A 13,777-nucleotide genomic window follows, 5' to 3' on the forward strand; every position below is an offset into this window, starting at 1 on the left:
ATACAAGTAACAAAAATTTACTTCATTTTGACTCTTAAATATTTAAAAAACAAAACTACAACTATTATATGCATTACATATTATTCTATTACAATAAAAACAAAATAAATATAAATTTAACGATGAACTGTTTTAACGACAACAGACACTTTCTATTTTGCTCACTAGGTGGCAGTAACATAATGCACAAGTATAAACAGCAATTAGTGGTATAAAATTATCATATCAAGAGGGATTTTGACCAAACATTAAGGTAAACTTTAAACTTTTGTAAAGTCAACAAAATACTATTCAGTACCAAGTTTACAATAGGATAAACACAAAATATATAACTGCAATTTGTCTAGTAGTCTGTACACGGTGTCAATTGTCTTTACACGCATCTAAATGTATCTGTTTCCGACGGCTTCCGGTGCAATGGACGCTTTAAAATTAAAAAGTTATAGTAGTATAATATTGTTAATACATACCAGATGGCGGTATTCGGAATATTATAAATAATGTACAATATAATAATGGTTTTGTTATTATTGAAAAATTTAAGTAAGGAACTTAATATCAAATAAATTGGTAGACATATTTTTATTTTAAATACTTATTTATGGTTATAATAGCAAACTTTGGTTAACGAAGTATAGATGACGCTAGTAGTTGCTCATACACATACAGAAAAGTAGTATCTAGTTCTTAAGACATAATATAACATATTCACTTCGCGTCAGGCGTGAGCCATGAGCCACTAACGCAAATATGTATGGAAATGTTCACGAGACAAAGCGTGAACTAAGATCATACTAATTCCTTTAGCCAGGGTTGAAGCTATTAAGCGATTAGGCCGCCGATTGTGTGCAAGAAGTGTTGATGATAAAAGGATGCAAAAACAAAGCACGCGCGCTTATAACATAACATCCTACAGCTACACAACACTGACGCATACACGAGTTTTCATGTTTTCACTCACGCATAATTGTGCATACAGCATACTTAGATTAAACTTTAGAATTCCTTTTTCTTTAAAATTCATTACACATTTACTTTACATATTACTGAAATTCCTTTTGTATTAAACATGTACCATTAAACCCACAAGACAGAGGCTCCTTGTTGTGGGGACTAGGGTTAGAACCATTTTGTCACAACCATATTTTGTTTTAATTAAATTTATAGCGGAGATTCAAAAGCCATTTTCGGGAATGTGAGTTGTGGGAGGGAATTTCCAGAATATATATCCGAGAACGTAATCAGGACCTATAATTGTTAAGGCTATTTATTAAGTAAGGGGGAGTTTTAGGATGAAAGAGAACGTAATAAAGAAGATCACGCCGAAGGCAAAGAAAGTTTGGATAAATCAAGACATGGTTATATTTTTTAAACCAAACAAAATAAAAAATCTTCAAGAGTATTTATTACTCAGCAATTCCTTAACTATCAAATTGACAATAGATGTTCCGACGTCACCGTCTAGATACAATAAAGTTGAAGTGAAACTACTTTAGGCACATGAGGGTAAAATTTTTACGGAACGTCACGAAGACGTGCAGCGTTTTTGTTGAAGAAAAGGGAGTGAGTGAGAAGGGAGAATTACCTAATAGAAATTCTATTTTTAAAAATTAAAATTTCGTAAAATTTTAAATTTTAAAAAAGTATTAAATTAATGAAATATTAGTGTTTTATATGTTATGCAAAATAATTTATTGAAATCTCAAATGATGAATTGTAAATTAAAATGCCAAATGTTTTTATTATCGAAGAACGAAATTAAAAAATTATCCGCATAATTTGTATTAATTTTCCACCCTTTTAATATTTTAATGTCAATTAAATTCCTAACATATCTTCCTTTTTCCTTCCCTCTAAGTCTCGCAAATCTAAAGTTTTAGATTTGTATAAATATGAACAAGAGTTAAAAATTAGTTTGTCAAAGAAGTTTCACTTTTGACATGACGTGTACTTTCTACGCACGCGCTTTTTTAAAGTATTATTATTACTATTTAGTATCTTTTATGAACAAAGCAAACATGATTGATAAAATAATAATACATAACATATATTATTCAATTTTCATAATAAATAAAACATATTTTTTTAGGTTACAAAACCAAAAAAATATTCAGTATTATCTCAATATCGGTATTAGCCAATGACTATCAAAAATACTTAATCACACTATAATAACAACATCAACGTTTGAGTAATTGTATATCTTTTGTTGGAACGAAGGGTTCCAGTGATTTATTGAAGAAAGCTTTTAAACCCTTGCTTTAGTATTGTTGCGTTGTCTTCTCTATGGATCATTAACTGCGGATTTGCTCATTATCTCTGCGTTGGTATTATATTTTTCTTAAATATAATTCAAACGTCGTCGGTATTAAATAAAATAAAAGTTGTAATTAAATTATAAATAAATATATTTTAAGGAATTTATAATTAAGTTTGTTATGGAAGAGCTTGGAACCCTGAAACAGTTATTTCTTACTTAAAAGGGTTCCGAAATCTTATAAATTGTAATGCATATGTAGTTAAAATGAATAAACACATTTTTATTATTTTTTAATACGTTGTTTTTGAAGTGAAACTTCTTTATCGGGGTTGGAAAAAAATTTAGTGTAACATTTTTCGGTTACGCGTCACATGTTTCGGTTACGCGTCACATTTGACCGTTACGCGCGTCTTTTTCTCGTCCCTACCACGGTTGATTCGAAGAGATTCTAAACCATTAATAACAAAAATTTATAATAACTATAACAATGATACTAAAAATTATATTACAATTTATGAAATTCTATAATAATCATAGTGGTAATAAGGTAAAATGAAATAATTGTATTATTTGTATTCAAGTCTGTGATATTAAAAGCCTTTTGTTAAACTTTATCTAATTTAACTTTATTTAACCAATTTCTGTAAAGTTAGTTGCATATAGATAATTTTTCGAAAAATCAGGTCATAAAGAAGTTTCACTTCTAACGTGTGTACACTAGTACACGCACATTTTTTTTTTTCACATGACACGGCTTGGTTTTTAGCCAGGCCGTCTTCATAATTCTTGTATATTTAAAATGTAATAAAGTACAATGAATGAAAAAGTCTAATGAGATTTATCCTACCTATATAAGTCGAGCTTTTAGTAAATTCCTTTTCCACAGAGCATTAAATTACAATATTTTTTATTTGTATTGATTGGCCTAGACATATTTTATTTATATAAAAGGGGTACGAAAATCCTATTAAGCAAGTCGAATTAATAACGCGAGGAACTTTCTTCTGTGATGGTTGGAAGCCGGTTAAAACAGTAAGGAAATAGGGAAGTAGTATGTATATGATGAAGATTTGTACCATTTAGAAATCGGGATAATTCCACCGTTTTAATTAAAATAAAGTCCAATCTCTTTTTATCGCAGCGTAAAAACTGTTTGAGAAAAAGACAAGAGTAGGTACTTTTCGTTAGACCGTGCGTTTAGACTTGAATTTATTTATTATTAGACATAGGCAATGATGTATAACCACGACGGTTAGATATTAGATAATAGATATAAGGTATTAGGTGGGGTGAAATGTTCGCAGGCTAACAGAAAAATCTTTTTTTGATAGAATTTGATATAATTATTCAATATAAGTAGTTGCCTTTGAGAGCGATACCATGTTTTTTATCGGTTTTAGCGGTCATAAAATTTTTGGATACCAGTTTTAAAGCACGATTTATGTTTCAAAATAGAAGCCAGTTTCAGCGATTAGCTCTTCATCAGCTCAACATTTTTGTCCAGCGAGCATTCTCTTAAGGGCTGAGAACAGAAATGTAGTTAAGTTTAATTGAACAATATTGATGGATTCCTAATTAATATTACTATGTAGAGCGGGGAAAAGGAACTAGGATAATCTCCGCAACTCTTTTTAATCACCGAGTCCTTGTAAAAGGATATTGTAAGGAACTGCAACCATTACACCAAAGACTGAGAATCCCAGCAAATTATTTATTATATTTTAATTTATTGAATCACTGTTGTATGGGTTTACCGTTTACAGAATAACAAACAAATAAAATAACATGTTTTGCGCTGGCTTTCAAAAATAATCAAGGACAAATCTGCGAACATGACCAGGATTTGTATAGCCATTTTTACACGCTTTATATTAGCTTCACCTGTATGTATGTATGTATGTAACCGACTCCTTCGGACTCGATTTTGACCCACTTTAAACCATAGACTTAGTATATACTGGCGTATACGCCTATGAAGTCTACTATAAGTCTATGAAGTAAACGGACAGATTTTATTCAAATTTTTCGCACCTGTCAATGATCGATGACAATACAATAATCCGAAAAAAAAAAAAAAAAATTTAACTAAATAATAAAAAATAAATAATAGTTAAAAAAAACTAAAAAACACGCTTTTAAAGCACATCAAACTAAAAAGTAAAAAATAATTCCGTGTTTTTTAGTTTTTTTTAACTATTCTTTTATGGAATATCTTTGTTACATTTAACTGGACAAAATAAACAGAGAAATAAATATGACAATAACATGCACCATTAAACCGACGATTACGAAACGGCCATTCAAATGAATTTACCATATTATTTTCCCACAAACTCCATTTGGACGCGCAGAGCCAATTTTTTAAGTGTTGCCCGCTCAAATAAATTATGTAGCAAATGGGGTAGGCGCAATGGACAAACAAGAAATAAAACGGATGAACGCGACTCGCGTTGTGTGAGCGGGATGGTTATATGGCCTCACCTCCTAACCTCCCCCCACCCGTTCCACTTGAAGACGGCCCAGAGGTAAGCTCGCGTTTTATTGTCACTTACACCTTTAAGATTTGTTTGAGGCATCTTCGGTTAATCCGGTTGATTGGGTTAATTTTGTGTCGTATAAGTTTTTATAGATTTTAAGACTTATATTGACTTCTTTATAAGTAAAATATTACATTTTTGTATAAGTTTAAGTTGAACACTAGACATACTTATATTTGAAATAAAAAATGTTTTGGTTAAATTTAAATCAATTGCTTGGTTCTACGTAAATAAAGTATTTTTATCTGGTAAAAGTGTAAGTACGTTTTTAATAGAGCTAAAATAGATATGAAAACATTTATTTTAGTTCTATTAAAAAAAACAAAATCAAATGGAAAAGAATATAAAAACTTTTGTCTACGTATAAGACAATGTAAAAAGAACTTAGATATCGAAACGCTATTATAAGGCATCAAGTTTCCAACTTCGTATAAATTCAATTAACTCCTTCACTTACCGTCGTTACTGATTACCCCATTCATCTTCAATTCTTTCCAGTAAACGTTAAAAATATTTCCAAACGCATAAATAATTTACGGGATGAGGACATAAAGTTTGAGCCCCCGCATGCAAATTGAAAGAAAGAAAACGTCGCCATCCCTTTCTTATGTCTCAGAATGGGTAGGTGTGAGCGAGAGATTAAGAGTGAGAAAGAGTCGCGTTCTAAGTGAATCAGTGCCCGCGTTCGCTATTAAATCAGCGCGAGGGGGAGGGGGGTTTCGTGCTAAAATGCTTACGGCGGGTGGGGTTTTGTTTGCTGAGGGCGGTTTCAGAACGATTACTCTAGTGGTACCAATGTAGCGTTTAAAGCGCTTCAAAATATTAAAAATAATTCTGCTGGATGCATGAAAATGTTTCTGTGAATTTGAGTAAAACACATTAATAAAATTCAATAAATAATATGTCTTAAGAACGGTTTTACTCAATGAAACATTTTAATTGATCCATTCTTAAAATAAAATATAATATGCTAGTATATCGAATATTACTCATAGCGGCTTCTTAGAATCTGTTTACCACATGTAACGTTAGTAACGTTCTTTCAGTAAATTTTACAAAATAATTTCATGGGCCATTAACTTTATTAAGCCCGTAACAAACCGAAAGCTGCTAAGCTATGTAAGCGCTTTATTATTCAGCCAGTTGATAGCATTGCTTCGCCGTTTTGTACTATAGTAGCTTCAGTCATAAAGTGACGCGTGTATCGTGTAGACGCGTTCAGTACGGGATGTTAGCGCGGTGACCGCGCTCTTTCGTAGTTAGTAAGGCGGGAAAAGTTCCCGCCTACATCACCAAAATATTTTCAGACGCTAATAAGGTAATTCATGCGTTTATGTGAAGTACAATTTAACTCGTATTTTATTAGTAACGTTATCCATAATTTAATGATTTTAAAATCTATTATGGTGTATATAATCTAAACCGGTTCAGTGATTCTTAATCTTCATATAGGTACTTACTACGATTATCTATTTGCGATTTATTTCGTATAATAGTTTATCTACCAAAAAGCAAGGATAAATATTTGGTCCGTAACTGTTTATTCGGTACTGGTACATATTTAAAATGGATGCGATAAATATACCTTTTAATTTCTCAATTATACGAAATTAAAATTACTTACTAACATATTATTTGATTCGAAGTTCTCTTTAATTCGACATAGGTATTTTACATTATACAATTCTAGGTCTGGGAATTCCTATATCCATAAATTTGAATATTATGTATCCATTATTTTTTGGATATTCTTAAAGTATAACTATAAAATGAAACCTTATGCCATAAGTATATAGAAAGAAGTAATTTTTAATTTCGATGCTAACTTGCTAGGAGCACTATAAATAAAATTGAATCGCAACAAATGTTCCTAAGTGCTCGAAGACGGCTGGACCAATTGGAGTAATTTTTTTTTTAATTTAATTTTTAAACTGAGGAAAAACAAATTGAAAAATTTAGTTTTATTTACTGCTATTTCGGAAAAGCCAGCAGTTTGGGGTAGCATAGCAAAAGTTCTAAATGTTGGTATGTAGCTACTTAAAATGTTATGGCGAAACGAAGTTCACGGGGGTGGCTATTTATAACTAAATTATTGTTAAAACAATTTTTAATTCAAAATCACTTTTAATTAGTTCCGGTTTCTTTAATAATTTTAGACAGATTGGATCATTGCACTCCTTGCGCTCATCTTATTTTATTAAATTTAATTTTATTCCTCACAGTGGTTGCCTGACAGAGGTCGTTTAAAAGCGATAAGGCCAGTTGTCCTTCATTTTATTTAATATTTTAATCGTACTTCTTTTGAATTGTAATTCTTACGAACGAAGTGTGAATAAGTAAAAATGATTGTTATTCATAATTTCCGTAGCAAATATTTTTAAAATACTTTGGTTTCATCAAAACAGTTTCATACTTTATCATGTCATGCCATGTCATTTTACATTGCAATATCCCTAATCTTACTTATTGTTTCAAGAATAAGTTGATAATAGAAGTACTTTAAAAACCGTGAATTAAATATAGGTTCATTCGTAGCGTTGATATCGCTTGAAATAAAAACTGGCAATAGTAAACTCATAATTTAAAAAAATCTCATCTTCCGTCGGTTTTGAAGTAGTTTTAAAATCTGTGAAATGTGTGATATATTGCATCTACTAATGCTATATCTCGAATCGGCCAAATTTAAATAATAATTTAAGGAATTTTTATTTCAAAAATTCTTGAGCCGCGGCTTATCTTGAGACTGGCCATTTACGATATTTCACAAATGGGCAGACACACCTCTTCTACATGATACTCCGAGGTCTGACACAGGGAAAAGGAGCAGGCCGGATTTTGCTTTGCCCTAATTTAGGGTATTTTGGGTAAAAAAAATCAAAAGCGCTACTACATATCTCAGATTTTTGTAATCATTTTTTTTATAGACAAATAGATGATCGGCGTTCAATGCCTATACATGACGATTACTAAGGCATGTTTTCCTTACAATGTTTTCATCTTAATTGCGCACATCAAAGTCGATTGGTGATACGAATATCAGCCTTGCTATTCTGTAACTCACTTTTAAACAATAAACTACAAGATCCCTCCTTATCAGAATGCCAAATCGTAAAATGACTGCTTCACGACTGATTTGTGCGTGACCGCCGCTGCAAAAACTGCTGTGCGAGTTCGAAAAGTGAGTTACAGAATCGTAAGGCTGGTTTGAGTTGGTTTGCCCTACAATTTCGCGGTGTATCGGCCTCGATGAACACTTATATATCGGAGACTAGACCAATGCAGGAATCCATATAGGCACGTGCGTTAACCAAGTCTCTGCATGGTCTCAATCAGATGTAATAGAATAAATGCCAATAACACGCCGGCAATATTCTCAATCACAATTGTCTTACATTGATATGCAATCTTGGCGGCGCCGAAGACAATTATACGGTGTTTAGATGATAAAGGGCGGAACCGACCGATTTTTCGAAGAAAGAACGTATTCAATGTTAGACTAATAAATAGTTTATGATATAAGAAATTACTGTTTTAGTAATAATAAAATATATTAAATAGTTAATACGAAATCTATGAAACTGTTTGACAAGATTTTAGAAACTATTATAAGAAACCACAAATTATTTATGAGTATTATAGAACCTCTTTGTCCAAACGGACCGGTCATGGTACAGAATTACGACCACATTAAAAAAAAATAAGCACGATATACAAGTGACATCATTAAACATTTTTTTTATGGCAAGAGCTTTTATCCTACAAGGAATCAATGAAGGTGTAGAATTAGAACGAAAACAAGAAAATACTTAGATCTAAAACAGCATTAAAAAAAATTTAATGTAAGATGTAGGTTTATGGCAAATAACTACAATAGAATTTATTAATTATTTTTAAAAACAGCCGGCGCTCATGACGTTTTTATTATTAGCTTGCAGATATTGACAATGATATGTAATTTAAAACTAATTGATTCAGAGTTGCACACAATTTACTTATTAAAAGATACTTTAATTTCACATATCCAAACAATATAATATTAAATCTTATGACTTAGAATTTCTAGTATATTTTTGTGAATAATTTATATTTAATTCCTGTAGAATGAAAAAGTTTCTACGAAATACAGTTACCTCAATCAGGTAAAAAATACCTGAAGTTAGTCAAGGTCTACATACCCCGGGGTTTTTTATAGTACACGGGGGCAAACGGGCAGGACGCTACCCTTTTGCTGGCGTTTTAGGAATTGGTTCGCTCTTATCTTGAAGGAAGTTTTTTTGGTATGTTGGTAGTGCTACGAACCTCTACTAACATCGTAGCTGCTACGATTTCGTTTGCTAATTTTTCTTCCTCATACTGTAGGATTCGTAGTTATTACGAGTGGTGTTTTAGATTCCAAGTATTAGTACTATTACTAAATTAATCGGACGTCAAATTAAATAATTTTTAAAGAGATCAACATTTATTACTTCATCTTGAGTAGAATAATTTTTATATATTTTTTTCCTTTTGTAATTATGTATTCCATCTTTGGATATATATTTAGCTGTAAAATTACGAAATAAATAAACAGTAGTAAAAGGTTTTGTAAACACGCTTTATATTTTGACAAATTCAGATATAATTGTTTAATCACATCAATCGAATAATCCCAGCATAGAGATCAGTAGATTATGATAGCAAACCGCTGATATTTTGGCCTTAGTAAATATTTCCAATCGCAACTTCTCCAGAAAGAATAGCTTGTTATGTACAAAACTCTGCTGCAACCAGTACTCACTGGTCCTGAAACCTAGACTCTTAGCAAGAAGGACGACCTTGCTCTCCTTATTTTCGAGTGGAAGAATGAAGTGATTGTGCACCGAATGGCGGACGACAGAACCCCAAGGTCTTTACTGAACTCACATCCTGGTGGCAAGAGAAATGTCGGTAGAAAAACAATAGGTGTTCGTAGCTTGACGCAAGAATAACAAAATAGTTTTCAATGGCGAAATATAGTTGAGGCATACATAAGCTGTACACATTGATGAAGAGCACATCAAGCTTGTATTCGTTCTTCTTTACCAATTTCGTGGGTTAAATATTATTACGCCAGTGTATAAAATTGAGTATGGCTCGCAATTAGTTTAGCAAAAGTTGTGAGTGGTAAGGACGGGTTGTATTTAACTAATCCTAACTCGATTCGGGTAACTCTGACGGAATTATACCTCGCTTTGAAACTACTACGCTGTAGGCTTTTGTGAATAGAGGAGTAACGTAAATTGAGTTGTTTGCGCGTTTTACATTTTCTTATACTACATTTAATAAAAGACGCAGTGTTGACGGCTTCAGCGTGCGACTCTCTTCCCTGAGGTCGTAGGTTCTATCTTCGGCTGTGCACCAATGGACTTTCTTTCTATGTGCGCATTTAACATTCGCTCTAACGGTGAAGGAAAACATCGTAAGGCTTGACTTAGACCCAAAAAGTCGACGGCGTGTGTCAGGCACAGAAGGCTGATGACATGACTTGCCTATTAGATTGACAAATGATAATGAAACATATACAGCAATCTGAAACCCAGACCTAAAAAGGTTGTAGCGCCACTGATTTATTTTAAAGAGGGATTGATTGTCTGTCACTTTGTTATATAAACGAATTTCTAGGATGTATTCGTGGAGGTACATAAAATACGTGCACACATTATTTCTATATTAATAAAACTTATGAATATAGAATATAATTGTCCTTAAGTACAAAAGCAGATAACATAACATTTATTACTAACACACACATAAACACTCAAAATAATACCTAATCAAAACAGCAAAAATAACAAATAATTATGGAAAGAAAAAAAAAGGTACATTTTACGTGTGTAATGTGTGTGTGTTGTGGTTGTAACTGGCCCTGGCTCAGCATTATGCTGTAGAGCAGACGTGTTCCACAGCGCTGGTCATTCTGCCAGAGACCACAACAGTTAGTTTGCGCCTCAGACGCAAAAAAAGAATGTAAAAAAATAAGAATAATTGTTACTAAAACTATAAGAAATATATAAATAAATATATTTGAAATTTTTTATGACGCTTAAAAAATATATTTTAAGAATTTAGCCCTTTGCTCGCCGCAACTATAGGAATGGTTACTGGATGACGAGATATATTTTAAAAGCACATTAGTAAACGTTAATTTTCTACTTAAAACCCAGCCATTATTCCTAATAAGAATGAACGAATTACCATCTTTAATTGGTCCCTGAAAACAGAGAGTATCCGGAGTTTATTCGATAAACTAACATCAATTGCGTCGCGACATGCATCCGCATTATAATTGATTATAATTGCTCACGTTGAACGTTATACTGGCAACATTCATGTCCAGAATATTTCACATTTTATTCCAACATTATTCTTTCATAATTAAAATCAGTAATACAATCAATAGTTAGAGTAAAAATGTTATAAACGCATATAAGAAACTCATTCGATTTTAGAAAAAATAACCACACTTACTTTCACACGTGTTAGTTTATGTAGATTTTAAATTAGGAATTTGACAGTTGACACAACGCGCACAGAGTAGCGTTATTTCTATAAAATTACCAGCCAGCTTCAAGTTAACACAATAAAAAAATAAACTTTATATTCAACAGGATAAGTTACAAATTAATTTTGTCAATATAAATATTTAAAATGTACTTTGCGATTGTATCGTTGTATAAACCGATTAAAGGCCACAGAGTCCCGTTTACGCAAATTATGAGTGACAGCTCGGCAGAAGTGTAGGGTCATAGCGAATATTAAATCCTCTTTTTATTGAAATATATTTTTTATAAGACAAATTAAACATTTGCTTGAATACATTATATATATGTTTTGTTCATTTGTGTACGTACGTAAATAGAAATTGAATTACTATTTTATTTCCGATCTTTAGTAACAGGATATATATAGGTATATATTAAGAAAAAAAAAAACTGTTTTTAACGGATTAAAGTTATGTATTATTATAAATTTACAATTATTTAACATAATTTTCAATTTATCCGACGTTTCGCGTGCTTTACAGGGTGCGTGGTCACCGTGACCACGCACGCTATAAAGCACGGTGGTCACGGTTTAAAATTATGTTAAATAATTGTAAATTTGTAATAATACATAACTTTAATCCGTTTAAAACAGTTTTTTCTTTAAATGTGTAAAGGTTATGTCAATCAAAGACAATATTAGGATATATATAATTATATATATATGATTTGAAATACATAATTTCCAATGATTTCCAAAATCAATGTGTTCCATTTGAAATATATAAAAAAAAAAACTAAAAATTATGACATCTATTTTGAATACTTAAAATGTAAAAAAATCCACGAATTAAAATTGTATGAGCATTTCACTGCGTCGGATTGTCGTTCGATTGAACCATTAATAGTTAATTTAAAAGCTTCAATTGATCTCCATTACACTTATAAAAGTCTGATATTAAATGAGCGAGCCGTTGTGATCAAATATTATTGATTGTTTGGACCAAAGCGGGTTCTATCGTAAAATAATTTGTTTCAATTTCAATTGAATGAATTTTCATACAATTGATACGATCTTGTTCTAGTTAGTTTGATTGGGACAATTAATTTAGTAGTCAGTGATTTTTTGATTTGAATTCGATATACATTTTCCAGAGGGGACTACAAACGAAAACTTATAACTCATATTGTTTTGCATTTACTTTATTATTAGTGTTTTTGTACGGATATTCCGCTCCGCCATCTTCATAGTATTGCAAATAAACAAAAGAAAACAAATGAATCGTAAATCGATAAACACAGATTATTAATTGATGCAAGATGCACAGATAAAAGATGGACTTTAAAAGCAACTACATGTATATGGAAAGAACCAAAGGAAAGAAGAAGAGGACGCTCTAGAAAAAGGTCGATAGATATATAAGATATAGAAAATAATGATATTTAAACATTAGTAGGATCAAAGGTATTAAAAGCAGTTACGATAGCGAGTAACAAGAAAAAATTAAACAAATTTAAAGTATATTTTGTTAGCTTTTGTAAAAAATTTAATTAAACGGGCTTTATAATAATAATTATTATTATTTCATCTTTATAGTTATTACCACCTGACCGTAAGAATCCTAAATAGGACTAATAAAGCCAGCTATTTTGAGAATAAATAGAATCGGGACAAAAGCAGACACACTCCATTCTTGTAACGGGGGAATTCATTTTATTTTTAACATGAAACTGTATAGGGCTCACACCATTGAATTCGAGTGTTCTGTTCTGTGTTCTATCATTGTAACAAAAACTTTAATAATATATTAGTGTGTCTTGTGTATCAATCCCAAAAGTCGTGAGTTCGTTTCTTGGCTTGAATAGATTTTTCTATGAGTATAGTGCTCGTTGAAGGAAAAAACAGTAAAACCGGACTGAGAATTTCACTCATTTAACATCTATATAATGAAAAATGACCAAGCGAACTTAAATTGTCGAAAAGGGTAGGAAAATCGAAATGAAATCTTCGTTGATCAAACATATCTCGCTCCGCAAACACAATTTACTTTGAAAATTATATTTGTACCAATCGGTTTTCGATGCGACTCGCAGAAATTCGATTAACGATCAACTAATTATGAATATCGCTTTCATGTTGTTTTAATTAATCAATTAACATTAAATATGATTTAATTGTATTATTTGTGTTTCGTTATGATTATATTTTGTGCAAGAATTGACTTTATTGTTTATTTGAGAAGTGTTTTAGAAGCTTGAGCGTTCGAACCCTTCTCAAATCTAAGGCCGTCCATTCGAATCACGGCTGTGCCTTAGACTCAAACATCGACGGTATTTGTCAGGCATCGAAGGTGGATCACCTACTTATAAAAACAAATCAGATCTGAGGTCAAGACCTAAAAGTGCAATGCTACTGATATTTTTTAAGTTATACTTCTGGCGCGTTAGGAAAAAATGATGAGAGTAAATTTTTACGATGC

At 31.5% G+C, this 13,777-nt stretch overlaps 1 protein-coding gene across 1 annotated transcript in view; it reads left to right on the top strand.

Annotated features, from left to right (window-relative positions):
- Positions 1-6,055: 6,055 nt before the first annotated feature.
- Positions 6,056-13,777, top strand: part of LOC125060960 (WAS/WASL-interacting protein family member 1-like) — a 78,559-nt gene continuing 70,837 nt past the window's right edge. Inside the window, exon 1 of the mRNA XM_047666093.1 lies at positions 6,056-6,115. The gene's annotated coding sequence lies outside the window, so the exon portion shown is untranslated. The remainder of the gene's footprint in view (positions 6,116-13,777) is intronic.

The sequence above is a fragment of the Pieris napi genome, chromosome 22, assembly GCF_905475465.1.
Source record: "Pieris napi chromosome 22, ilPieNapi1.2, whole genome shotgun sequence".
Lineage (NCBI taxonomy): Eukaryota > Metazoa > Arthropoda > Insecta > Lepidoptera > Pieridae > Pieris > Pieris napi.